Below are 13,797 nucleotides of genomic sequence, written 5' to 3' on the forward strand. Positions count from 1 at the left end.
GTAATTGATTTATAAAAAGAGACTGGTCCCTTAGTGGAGCCCAAGAAATGACTCCTTCATGGTACCATTTAAGGAGGGGCGCAAGCGGAGACACGCCCCCCTTATGTCATCTGAATCCAAAGGGGACGGCTGCTGCCATGTCTGCCCTTGGCGGAATGAACACTGACCCTCTCCTTAAGGCTGGACACTGCAGCCACGTTGGGGATATGTTAGGGAGCCAGGGAGCAGGACACATTTTTATTCAACCATCCCCATCAGAGAAGAAAGCTTTGTGTGGGTGGAAAACAGCTTTAAAATGTGCAGGGTTCCTTAACAGAGATCATTCAATCCCCTCCCAATGCCCTTGAAGGGTCACTTGTCCCAGCGGTGTTTTTACAGCAGGAACTGTGTGTGCACTCTCACTGTGGGGAGGTCGCCCTTCCCTCACATCCCACTGACTTCTGAAGAGACAACCGCCCCCCCCCCCAGGCGTCTGTCTCACCAAGGAAAGGATGGCTGGCGCTCTGAACATCGCCCCATTCCCATCTCTCACTATCACAAAAAAAAAAAAAAAATCAAAATCAAAATCTGATAATCGAATGGTGGTTACAAGAGCAAATGAATCCTACTGCACTTGAGCTGGTGACTGCTCCGTCCGTCCCAAGGGTGACCTGCAGTCAGGGCTGCTCGGCTTCCTCCATGGTAGTCCTTTGAAACCTCGGGAAGCTGATCTGACACTCGGCCCTTGTTCATGCATGATTCTCAGGAAAGACAGGGTGAGTCTAAGGTCTGCATGCCCACAATCGTTTCATATCTCTGACAGGACAACGAAAAGCCGCTCAACAATCTTGAAGCACACACCAGCCAAGACCCTGGTTGGTGCTATGGGAAAATGTCCTCCAGATAAGACATGAGGAGAGGAGAGAGTAGATGGGGTGGGGGCAGGGGGAGGGAAGGATAGGAGAATTAGAGATGGAGGAGAGAACAGAGGGACAGGGATGGGGAGGAGGAAGCGCCCGAGAGCAAGTCTTGAGACGAGCTGAGACAACCCGATGACTACGATAAAGATGCCTCGCAGCTGATGGAACAAAAGCGATTAAAACCAAAAAGAGCTATGGATCCAGAAGCGCCTCTCCAAATATTTGGTTCATGCTAAAAAATAGAGCACATTTATTAAAAATATAGATTTATAAACCTCGATATGAACAGATACACACATCAAGCCAATGAAAAAGGAAAAAAATAAGTTATCTCCCATATCAAACAGCTGGAAACATCTGACGAATGGAATGCCTGTCAGCGGACCGCACCTAGCGCTCGTCCTGCCGGTCGAGCTGCCAGGGAGGAGGGCAGCCAGGCTGCGTCCACCCCACGCATCCTCTTTCCAGTGTGGGATGTGGTCAGCACTCCAGGGCAAAACATCTCCTCGCCCGCGTGCTCACCGCTGGTGCAGAAGACTGGCCTTTCCGGCATCCTGCCTGGTCCCCTGCTGGAGACGCTGAGTTCCCAGCGGCCTGAATGAGTTCCACTGGATTCATTGTGCTTCACTGAGTGTCTGCTCCTCACGGCAGGACGGGTCCATCTGGTGACCCGCTAGAAAGTTCGAAGGTACATGAATGGAGCAGTGTGTGATCTTCGAGCCTGCCGGCTCCCTGCAGCATGTGGTCACCGAAATATGGACACACAGGACCCTTGTCTCGTGGCCATCCCGAGGCCACTGAGGCTGCTCGGGGCCTTTCACAGAGTGGTATATATATATACAAAGATGATGACGATCAGGTTCAGGATGGTTCCGATGATGCCCAGCATGGCGAGCACACTCTCCTCTTTGCTCTCTTTCTCTTGGCCTCCCCGGTCTTCATCATTACCATTCGTGATTACCATCTTGGTTGCAAATGTCTTTATCTTCCTCACCAGGCTAACCTGTAGCGAAGAGAGACAGAGCGAAAGATGATCATTTCCCAGCATCCTCATTGAGGCCAGGCGGGAGGGTGGGGTGACTACAGACTTCAGGATTAGATCGTGGCTGGGGATGACATCTATAGCTTCTAACACAGTTGTGGGAGACATCCCTCTTGGTCACTGGGAGATGGCAGAACATGGGGACCAGGGAGATTGCTCAGCCAGCCAAGGCCCTGGCTTGTAAGCTCAAGGACCTGGGGTAGAGCCCCAGCACCCACGAAGCATGCACACATGGTGGAACCCCAGTGTTGCGGAGTGCTCCGGCTGGTTTTGTGTGTCAACATGACACAAGCTGGAGTTGTCACAGAGAAAGGAGCCTCCCTGGAGGAAATGCCTCCATGAGATCCAGCTGAAAGGCATTTTCTTAATTAGTGATCAAGGATGGAAGGCCCATCTCATTGAGGGTGGTGCCATCCTTGGGCTGGTGCTCATGGGGTTCTGTAAGAAAGCAAGCTGAGCAAGCCAGGGGAAGCAATCCAGAAAGCAGCACCCCCACATGGCCTCTACATCAACTCCTGCCTCCAGGTTCTTATCCTGTGCAAGTTCCAGTCCTGACTTCCTTTGGTGATGAACAGCAATGTGGAAGTGTAAGCCGAATAAACCCTTTCCTCCCCAAATTGCTTCTGTATCATGATGTTTTGTGCAGGAATAGAAACCCTGACTAAGACACAGGAGAATCCCCAGAGCTCCCTGGCTAGTCAGTCTAGTCTAATTGGTTAGCTTCCAGAAAATAAGAGATTCAGTCTCAAAGGAGGTAGAAAACCTTCCTAAGGATGACAGCCTGAGGTTGATTGACCTTTGGCCTTAACATATGTGCACACATATGAATGTGCACACATGCATACACAAATAGACACACACAGAGATATAAGAACACAAGGATTTCAGGGGTGTTGTGGATGGGCCTGGTGCTGTTCTTGTAAACCAATCCCCTAATGAATAAAGAAGTCAATCACTGGGCAAATAGGCGGGACTTCCTGTTAGAAGAATACAGGAAGCAGAAGAGAGTTCTCTTTGGAACAGGGACAGCAAAGGGGTAAGATGTAGCTGCTCGAGTTTCCTAGTATGGTAGATCTGCAAAGATCTACCACCAGAGGGATCAGATTTTTAATAAGGCTTACAAGATTAGGTTTTAGTTGTTGTGCTCAAAGATTGAGTTACCATTGTTTCTGAACTAAGTTTGTGTTGAGTTTTCCTTCCAAGGTGGCTCATCTGGGTTCAAGAGAGAAAGGCATGGCGGCCAAGCATGGGTTTGCCTGAGATGCTCCACAAGGGTCGTGGGGGATTTGAAGCATAGGGTTGGTGTGGTAGCGACTCACCAGGGGGAACCTAACAAGCTGAGTGAAGGGACTGTGGAGTTCAGAGTCAGAATCTCCACGAGATAAAAACAGGTCACCATTTCCCACCAGTGCATGGCCATCCAGGCCACTGGAGCAGAGGCACGAGAGCAGGAACGTGGCAGTTCTACTTTTTAATATTTCACTCAATGCAGGGTAAGATATTAATAACATAAAGATGTGCACCCTGATGTCAGCCCTTGGGCCGCCCACTCAGTGTAGCTTGCTCTGTCCTTCCCCAGGAAGCAGGAACAGGTGGCTATTGTAGTCACACTAGAACTAGTATGTCACACCCAGCAGATGAGCCCTCCTCTGTGTTCAGGAAGGCACAGGGGGTATCCCAGTTACATGTGCTTGAAGGTAGGGACAGGAATAGGCAGGTCTGAGGGAAGGTGATTCTGTGCCCAGAGAGGCTGTAATTACGCAAGCCCTGTGAGATGTGAAGGAGGTGGCCCCACAAGAGACTCTGGCAGGAATACGTGTTGACACAATTGCTCTGGGACACCATGTGGCACTAGTTAGGAAAGCCAAGAGAGTGTACAGCTGGGCACCTGCTCTCCCAGCTGTGCACCTGGGGGTGGGGTGGTGGAGCCTGTGCACCTGGAGACTGAGGCCTCTTCACTTCTCCAGCTGCAGAAGCAGCTGTCCCAGCAAAGGGCCAGAGGCTGCCCAGGTGTGCGTCAGTGCCCGCATGGTAACAGAGTCACACGACTAGAATATTCCATGACAGCGAGGTGGCAGGGCTGCAGCAGCTGTCCCTTACAGCATGGAGCAAGCCCAGACACTGGAGGGAGAAAGCACCTCATAGTAGCCTGTGCTTACCCTGCCTCTATCTGGGAAGGCTCCGAACAGCACTGTTGGGTGATGTGTGTTTTGAGTTCTGTTACAAGCAAGGAGAGATGGTCATGAATTTCAGGAGCCTGCCTTCCTCAAGCCATGGCAGTAAGGAATAATAGCCTGGGGATACAGCAGCCGCCGGAGATGCTGGTCACTTTCTGCAAGGGCTGGGTCGTGGACACTGGGGGTTTGCTATATTATCAACTGTGAATGAAAGGTGTATGTTTCTGCCATTCTTGTGTATGCCTTGTGTATTTTTAACAGGCAAGACTAATGTTCATACACTAAGCTAGTTAGTTCAGTCACCCAGAGGTAGGGTGAGAGATTGAAGCCTCTACCCCAATTATACTTAAAACATGGCGACCCATGGGAACTTAATGGGATGACATCTGGGAACAGACCAGACTGTTCAGCAAAAGGTTTCTGATACTTAGGGATGGCATGTGTAATAATATGTGTGCTGGTTGGTTTTATCAACTTGACCCAAACATACACATATCTTGGAAGAGAAACCTTGACTGAGAAAATGCTCCCCCCTCCAATGATCTGTAGGCAAATCTAAAAATCATTTTCCTGATTAATGACTGATGTGGGAGGGGTGGTGCTACCCCAGGCAGTTGACTCTGAGCTGTAGAAGGAAACCATGGAGAACAAGCCAGTGAGCAGTATTCTCCCAGGCCTCTGCTTCAGTTCATCTCCAGGTTCCTGCCCCGCCTTTCCACAAGGGCAGACCATCCGCTGAAAGAGGAAACAGGCCCTTGACTCCCCAAATTGCTTTTGGTATTGTATTATATTTCCACAGCAATGGAAATATAACTAGGACAATATGTGTAGATAGGCACATGGGTGTTGCTATGTTTATAGAAGTGCACACACCACACACACACACACACACACACAACTTAAACATGGTTCCTCATACATCATTGGTTGTTTCTATGGAGATGCCTGACTAAGGTCAAATGATGTCCCAGGAAGTACATCCCAGGAGGATCACCACTGGAAATCCAGATGTTAGGAGTGAGGATCAACCACTAATGTCTTTTCACCTCTTTTGTTGTGCATGTGATCCCCTGAATAGCCTGGGCCACACCTCACAGAGCAGTCCGCTCTACTGAATATGGTATACTGCCTTAGTGAAGGACAGAGTCCATCAGTGAGGCCTGCAGAGACAGACAGACACTGCGTGGGTGTGCAGAAGTGAATAAATGACGTATTCCAAAGGAATGCATTCTATTTTCTTAACAACTGTGCCTTGCTAGACTGGCTTTGAGTGGCCTCTGACCTCCAGAGCGGTCATGGAACGTTTCTGTTTGGGCTTTCTTTTCTGTCTTCTTTCTGTTTTCGATGCTGTATAAAGAGAAACATTGTGTGTCTGGTGTGTGTGTGTGTGTGTGTGTGTGTGTGTAACTTGATATACTCTTTAGCACTAAGATTTTTTAAAAAAAAAAAAGTCTTTTGCACCCCTAGGGGCCTTCCTTGGTGACCCATTAAGTCACTGTCCCTTACTCCCTCCTCTTGACAACTCTCAAGCAACTCCTAACACTATTGGCAGCTTTGCCCAGTTTGGGATTTTTTATTTTTTTACAAATGGAATCCCACAGAATTCTCCCTTAGGAGTTTGGCTTCTTCCCCTCGATGTTCTTTGTAGACTCACCCATGTGGCTGGATGTAGCCCCAGCTCATCCAGTCCCACTTAGGGACAGAGGTCTCTTGGATCACACCGGTGATGGGTGGCTCTCTTCTACTGTTGACAGGGATCTGAGGTTTGGGACCATTGTGAACAGCACTGCTGTGTGGCCATCCTTACTGTCCTTGTCTCCTGTGTCCTGCGGCACATTTCATAGGCGAGCGATCTACGTTTAGCAAAGCTGAAGGGCTCTTACCGTGAGCAGCCACACCCACCTGCCCCACCATCCCTGTGCCCTGGGATGCGTCTGCTTCAACACCATCTACCCGCTCTCTGTTTCCGAACACTTCAAAGCAGACCGCAGATCTGGAGACTCTCCTGTTGAATGCTGCTGCACGCACGTTTTAATTAGAGTCTCATATCCACTTATGTTTTGTTCTGATGTAAAATGTACGTGTGTGTAGTTTCTGTGTAGCTACATATATTTGGCAGAGGAAAACATGCATGGGGTATGTGTGTGTGTGGGGGGGGGCTCTGGTAGTATTGTTACACAGATTTTCAATGCAGTGATGTGTATTTGCTCACTGGCAAGTGAGGGTGGACTCCCTTGCCCTTGATTTTGGTCACTCTGTGGACCAGCCATTACATAAAACCTTAAGAAAGTTACTCAGAAGCCACTCCTCATTCTGCTCTGGGTGGAGGGGTCTCCAAACACCAGTGCCATCTTTACCGGGGTCTCCTTTCTTGTCTGTTTTCTTCTACAGACTGAGAGTCTGGGGACAGGAGCATTTGACCTGCTACTTTACAGCATAGTGCCCAGCCACGCTGAGCGACCCAGCTGGTCCTGTGAGGGACCTGGCATCTCCCCGGCTCTGCAGGGTGTGAGCTGAAGAGCCAGGCTGCTCTCAAGAAATGTGATTAGTGCTACCATCATAACCAGAGTCCCCTCATCCCGGTCACTCAAGCACAACAGAGTGCCTGTCACGGAGGGTGCTTCATTTCAAGGCTTAATTTAGCTCCTTCCCTGAGTTAACCCAAAATGGTTCTGACTCAGGAGGAATTGGAGGGCATAATCAGGCCGCCCGTGTTTACATTCCAAGGACTCTGCAGCCAACCAGAAAGGCCTCTCTGACCTACAGGAGAGCTGCAGCCTAGAAATCCCCAGTTGCTGCTAGGATGTCAGACCATCCTTCCCCATAGAAACCACCTCGGGAGTGTAGCTGGACTTCCGGGAGTGTAGTCGAGGGCCTTACTGGAGGGAAATATGGAGGGCGTTGTTTCCTTAGGTAATAACTGGGAACAGGGTAGGGGGTGGACACTGTGGACTGGAGGGCACGAGGGGCTGGGAGCCCAGCCTGGAAACAGGGGCAGCGACAGAAATGGAGTCAAGATAAACGCTCCTGCCTCAGATTGCTTCTCCTGGTCACCACGAAGAGGAAGGTAATACACCATATCAAGAATATATGAAATCAGACCAGTAGCTGATTAATCTCAGATGACAGTCAGGTGAGGGGATAGCATGAAAACGGTGATCTTTAAGAGTGCAGAGAAAGGAGTATGTTTGCAGCTACGGGGTAGACAGAAAAGCTCAAACAATGAGGATGATGGTTAATTAAACCCGAGGGGTTATGCCTGAGACCCTTGACTACCAGACACTACCATAACAATGAACAGTGGAGGCGGCAACCTAGGATACACAGATGCAGTCAGTGAATGATATATAGTGGTCTATGATATATAATATCCTACATATTTAACACATATTGCATATTAGTATCAGACCAGCAAGATAGTGATAGACACACAATAGAAAAGTGAATAAACTCCTATCCAGGGATTTCTCAAAAGAGTAGCCATGGTGGAACTGAACAGTCATTAGAGAAATTAAAACAGCTACCATTCAAGAAGCACCAGTCTGGCCAGAAAGAAAACTCCAGCCAAAGCATCAAACCCAGGGCGCCAGGAGCACCAGATACTGGCTCCAGGGCCTGTCAGGCTGTCACCTTGGAAACCTGTATGGCACCCGGTAATACTGGGCATACACGGTCCTGATGAGCAGCCATCCACTTCTTGGGACAAACCCTGAATACACCTGCGTATGCGCACATCAGGGCGCATGGGCAAGATCTTAGGTTTGTAGGCAGTAGACGTCCTCTTAGTGGAACGTTGGACACTGCAGATGACCACAGAGCTTCGAGATCCCTTACAGTGTGCATAGAGAGAAGACACACCATGTTGGACCACCACAGGCACAATGTTGAGGGTCAGAGCAGTCTACAGATAGAAGGTCACCGTTTCTATGGGAAACCCAACGCCACACTTTTTGGAAGTATAAAGCCCATGAATCTGCAAAAGAAAGCAATAGCACGAACTTGCCAAAGCCCGGGCAATGGTTCCCGCCAAGGGGAGGGGGTGGGTCGATGGCGGTGGATGCTCCCAGGCTCTGGTGCTGTTTCTTAAGCCGCTTGCCTGTCACACAGCACTTGTGTGTTGTAATGTTCCTTTTACCTCTCCGTTAACTAATAAATCAATTACTGATGTTCATAAGTGAATAGGTCAGTTAATAAACAACACCAAAGAGAGAAATAAGAAATTAGTAGAAACAACTCTGTGGGTGTATTTGCAAATGGATGTCCATGAATGGACAGGTGTAGGCATGGGGGTGTGTACATGTGTGCACATGGATGTGGGGGGGCAAAGGTCAATCTCAGGTGTCAATCTTCAGGAGTCATCCACCTCGTTTCTGGAGGTATTTAGACCCAGTGCTTGCCCACTAGGCTAGGCTGCTCCAGGGATCCCTTACCGCTATCTCCCCCACCCCCACTGAGATAATGCACACACTACCGTGCTTTACTAGGGACCTAGTCTGGCTCCTCATGGCTGCACGGCAAGAGCTTTGCCAACTGAGTCAGCTCCCCAGGCTCCCAAGAGAAACAACTTTTAAAACAACAATAAGATTTTAAGGCCTGGCCATACCTAGGGTCACGTTAGTTGTCAAAGAAACCCTTCCTTGCCACCAGAAAGAAGGTCATGATTCTGCAAAGACAGAATACTGTTCACGGCCTAGCATCCCTAAGGTGCAAAATTGATGGGCCCCTCACTTTGAGCAGACTCAGCAGGCTGGTCCTCTGCTGGGCTGCTCCTGCTAAACACACCGGAGAGTTTTAATCGCTTGCCTAACTGGGATGCCCGTCTTGGGAAATAAGCCACGAGTACACAGTGATACAGTGTTGCAGGGATCTGCGAGTGGACACAGCAGGAGAGCAGGGGAGTGGAGAAGGGAGGGAGGGCTCTGTGCTTGCTGGAGTCAGAGCCGGGCAGAGGCAACAAGGATGTTCAGGGTAGCTCACAGCACTGTCCAGCACCCATGCATCCCTCTACCTCAGCATCTCAGGACCCCCCCCCCCGAAAATTACCCTCCATCGTGGGTGCTGTCAGTCAAGGTGCTGAAGGGATGCCCTGCATCGGGATAAGCTTACCAAACAGATGGCTCTCTGTCTGCACTGGGCCTTATGAAAAGATACAAGGCGGAGCCACCTCAAACTCTCATTCATCCACACTGGTAGCCAATGGAGATGTGTCCCAGCCACAGTGCCCAGAAAAGAGCCCACGACCGCTGTCTCTCGGACTCAGCCCTCTGCAGAACTTGGCTTATCATCTCCTTGTCCCCCAAACCTCAAAAAGCAACCCCCACATTCTTGCCATGAAGATTCTGTTTTTGCCTAAGCCAGTTGGAACCTGTTGTGATTGATAACTATCCCAGATAACCAGAGAACATTTCCCCTTCCAGAATGGATAGTCAAAGTTATTCTGTTTTGAATTCCCCATTTGATACCTAATATCTCCTAAGAGGTCAGCCCAACCTTTTAACATTACAAACCAGCATTTTCACATACAGAGTTCATCTTCATGAACTGCGCAATGGAGTTACTTTTTAAAATGTGCACAAATCTGTTTTTAAGTAAGTTTTCAGCTTTGTGTTGGATTGTCTTCAGCCGTATGCACGGCTACACAGCCCCACGAACAGTAGGCTGAGCATGCCTGCTAGAAATCTACAGAGTGGTAAGAGGATCCTCCTCATCATTCTGGAATTTACCACCTCCCAAACACAGCTGATTCCACCCCGACAGCTTATTCAGAAACATTCTTATTTGTCTTAAAATAAAAACTCTTCACTACATCTTGCCCCCCCCACCCCCCGCCAACTGGGGCCATTTCAAAAACTTGCTGCTAAGACAAGGTGAGTCCTCATCATTCTCAGTGACATTTCTATTTTTGGAAAATTAACATCACTAGTCCTGGTTTTGGGTTTGGCAGGGATCCTGGCTTGTCTCCGTGGCTGAGCGTGCATCTGTGTGATCTGATGAGGAGGCTGGCTCCCTCTGAACCTCAGATTCCTCGTCTTTAACATGGTGGAGGGTTAGCACGTAGAATGAAAGATGAAAGATGCACCTGCCCAGCTGACTGAGTGACAGCTGCCGTGATCAAGGGTCACATTGACGGAGGCTCCTCATGGCCCCACGGGACAGACACCCTTTCCCCACTGAGCACCTTCCTGCTCCTTACTCATCCAGAGAGCCCGCCTCACAGCCCTTCTCTTGGGAAAGCTCTAAAGCATGACATTACACTAGGGTAGGGTTCCCAGTCTGCATACTTTCTCTTCTGTCTTTCGGAACGTTCTGACATGGCTAACCACCTCCCCCTGCAGGAGCTGCCCCTCACTCTGCTAGGGATTCCTCAGGAGAGGCATGGGGAGGGGGGAGCAACCAGTTTCAGTCGTCTATTGTTATTTGTTAGAGATACTTTCTGTTGCTGTGAGAAAACTCTCTAACCAAAAGCAACCCAGGGAAGAAAGGGTCTGTTTCATTTCCAGGTCTCATCACTGAGAGAAATCAAGGCAGGACCTCAGGTGGGAACTGAAGCAGAAACCACGGAAGATCTTTGACGCTTGCTTTCCTATAAAGCCCTGACCTACCTACGCAGGGCGCCACCCACAGTGGACTGTACCCTCCCATACCATCTTCACGCAAGGCAGTCTCCCCTGGATCACAGGCCAATCTGATCAGGACAAGGAGTTAACTGAGGGTTAACTCCTCAGTTAACTCCTAGTCCCCTTCCCAAAGGACTCTAGGTTTTGCCAAGCGGACAATGAACGTACCAGGACAGAGTTGAGTATAAAATATTCCCCACTCAGGCACCGGTGTGTGGTTTGGAAAGGTTATGGAGTCTTTAGGAAGTTGAACCTTCCTGGAGGGAGTGGATCAAAGTGGACTAGCCTGGGGAGTTTATAGCTTCGCTTCACTTCTGTTTACTTCCTGCTTCCTTACAGCCGATACAGTGTAACCAACCAGTCTTCTGTTCTCACTCCCACTGAGATGGACCCTACAGCCTGGAACTGGAAGGCAAAGTAACCCCCCTTCTTTAAGTTGTTTTTGTTGGGCATTTTATCACAGCCCCAAGAAATATAGTTAATACAGCTCTTACACAGCTCCTGGCATGCTCTGACCCTATGCAAGGATGGAGTTCTTTCTTTATGAGTTCTCTGCATTCATTTCTCAGAGAAGCTTACTAGGAATTGGAGATCAACCCTGGCAGAGTCAGTCATCCATCGGTCGGCAGCAAACTGGGGCCCCAGAGAACGCTGGTGTGGTTGTTAAAAGCAACGGTGGCAAAGACTGTGTGGCAATAAGAACGTCATGCACAGGAAGGGAAGACAAAGGGTATTAAAATTCAGGTCCCCTTTACAAATAATAACTTTAATAAGCCTTACTTGCATAGGAAAAAATGCCCAAGGGAAAATTCAGAAATTTTTCTGCAGCACAGTTGGTTGTTATTTTGTTTGCGTCCCATTCTAAGCAATCGATACTAAGTAGCTAAAACAATGAAGACCCTGCGTGCTTCTGTTTTATCTCAATCTTAGAAGAACAACAGCTCCCAAGTGCCAAGAGGAAGGCACTCATTGCCGGTGTGTGAGGAGAGACTTTCATGTCTGTCTGTTTCTGCTGGAGAGGCAAGGGAGGGTCAGAGACGGGTTGGAGCTGGGTGTGAAAACCATAAAAGATGAAGGTTCTAGGGCCAGGGAGAGAGCTTGGCTGGTAAAGCCTTTGTCTCGCAAGAGTGAGGACCAGGGAAGTCTACCCAGAATCCACATTTTAAAAAAGAGTTCAGAGGCTGAGGAGATGGCTTCGTGGGTAAGAGGGCTTGCTGCAGAAGCATGCAGACTGGGGTTCAGGTCCCCAGCTCTGTGCACCTGGAACATGGAAGGGAGGGGACACAGGGTCAGGTGGGGATGACAGGCTGTGAGTCTAGAAGGAAATAATGATCTCATGTCCAGCAAGAGGCCCTGTCCCAAAGGATCAAAGGAACAGGCAGAAAGCCCCGAAGGACCCCTGGCATCCTCCTCCAGCCTCTGCATGCACACATGGGTGTGGCCCCTGAACACGAACATGCACACACATACACACACATTCACATGCATGCCAAGCATGGTGGTATAGAGTTATAATCCCAGCACTGGGACATGGAGACAGATAGATCTCTGTGTCTCACTGGCTAGCCAGAAGGTTCCAGGCCAAAAGGAGATGCTATACCAAAAAACAAAGTATATGGCTTCTGAGATGTAGCCATTAAGTTAGTACACACACACACACACACACACACGTACACACACATGCATACACACATTGATGAATGTCTCAACACTCTCTGGACAAGCAGAGCTAGTACCTGGAGTGGGAGTCTGCATCAATGTCTTTCACCCTAGCTTCTTTTCAAAGCAATGCCTATCTCAGAATTCCATCTCTGTTCCTTGTGTGAAAGGCACCACATGTTCCAGAAGGGAGGTGAGAAAGCCTTGTGTCCGTCCACACTCTTTCCTCCCTGCATCCCCCTCTGCAGCCGGCTCAATTGTCACTGCAAGCACTTCCTTCTCTAGAACACTTTCATACGTTGAGACGAGGAAGGTTCATCCCGGCTCTGTTTACAAGGATGTGCTGCTGTCTTTATATTCAGACTATCTGGTTGCCAAGTCCAGTGGATGGGGCTGGAGTGCTGGGGCAGCATCAACTTTTCCCTCAAGAGAAGAGCCCGGTGGTCTCCAGAATCATTCCTCGAACATCCTCTGAGCACAGTGAGTGGTGGGGTTACATGTCAGCCTAGGCCTACATTTTTAGGTCTAGATGCAAGCAGACCAAGGAGGCCATGTGACTCCATGGCTCCGGGGAACCCCAGAATGGGGGCGGGGTCTAACTGCCTGGGGTGGCAGGCCAGGAGTCACTCCTGGAAGATGGTCGGTCTAGCTGAAGTGGAAAAATAGAAGAAAAACAGCGGGAGAGAGCACGCGGATGGGACGCCAACAGACACAGAGAAGAGGAGTATGGATACACATGGGGGTATTGCAAGGCTAGGCCACGAAGATCAAAGTGAGGTAGGAGGGGCTGGGCTGGAAGGAGCAGGGATCACAGCTGGAGCCCGGTAAGCTTCAGAAAGCCATTTTGGAATTTATTCAGCAGATACAATGGGGACACGGATGTTCATTTCATATTTATTTTCTCAGCCACACACACACACTCGCTATTTACACTCCCCTGTATGCACGAGGATATTTCATAATAAATTTTTAAAGCTCAATTAGTTCCTCAAATCAAACCACAGTAAGAAACACCACTGGCCTGCTCGCTCGCTGGCTAAAACATCGCACCTTGCCTCCAGTTCAGCCGATGCTGCACACACAGATCATTCTTCCTTCCTGCTTTTCTAGCTCTCAGGACTGGAGCTGAGAGCTCTGTGCAAGTGGCCAACTTCCTGTCTTCACGCAAAGTCCTCAGAAGGGGTGGCGCAAGAGTTTCTCCAGGGGACAGAGTCCTTGACCTGACTCTGTGCATAGCTCAGGTGGTCACAGAATGGCCTGGTGTTGTAACACCTGAAGAAGGGTGGAAGTCGGTCATTCTGCAATTACAATCCCACCCTGTCCAGGGCCTCCTGAGAGCCCCTGAAGACAGCAAGATTTGTAAGACATTTAACCTGCTCAACAGAGCGTCACAGTTATGACTA

General features: G+C 49.4%; 1 long non-coding RNA gene across 1 annotated transcript in view; it reads right to left on the reverse strand.

Annotated features, from left to right (window-relative positions):
- Positions 1–574: 574 nt before the first annotated feature.
- LOC127687847 (uncharacterized) overlaps positions 575–13,797 on the reverse strand; it is a 44,596-nt gene continuing 31,373 nt past the window's right edge. The window contains exon 3 of the long non-coding RNA XR_007978510.1: positions 575–1,902. This is a non-coding gene — a long non-coding RNA (uncharacterized LOC127687847). The remainder of the gene's footprint in view (positions 1,903–13,797) is intronic.

The sequence above is a fragment of the Apodemus sylvaticus genome, chromosome 6 (assembly GCF_947179515.1).
Source record: "Apodemus sylvaticus chromosome 6, mApoSyl1.1, whole genome shotgun sequence".
Lineage (NCBI taxonomy): Eukaryota > Metazoa > Chordata > Mammalia > Rodentia > Muridae > Apodemus > Apodemus sylvaticus.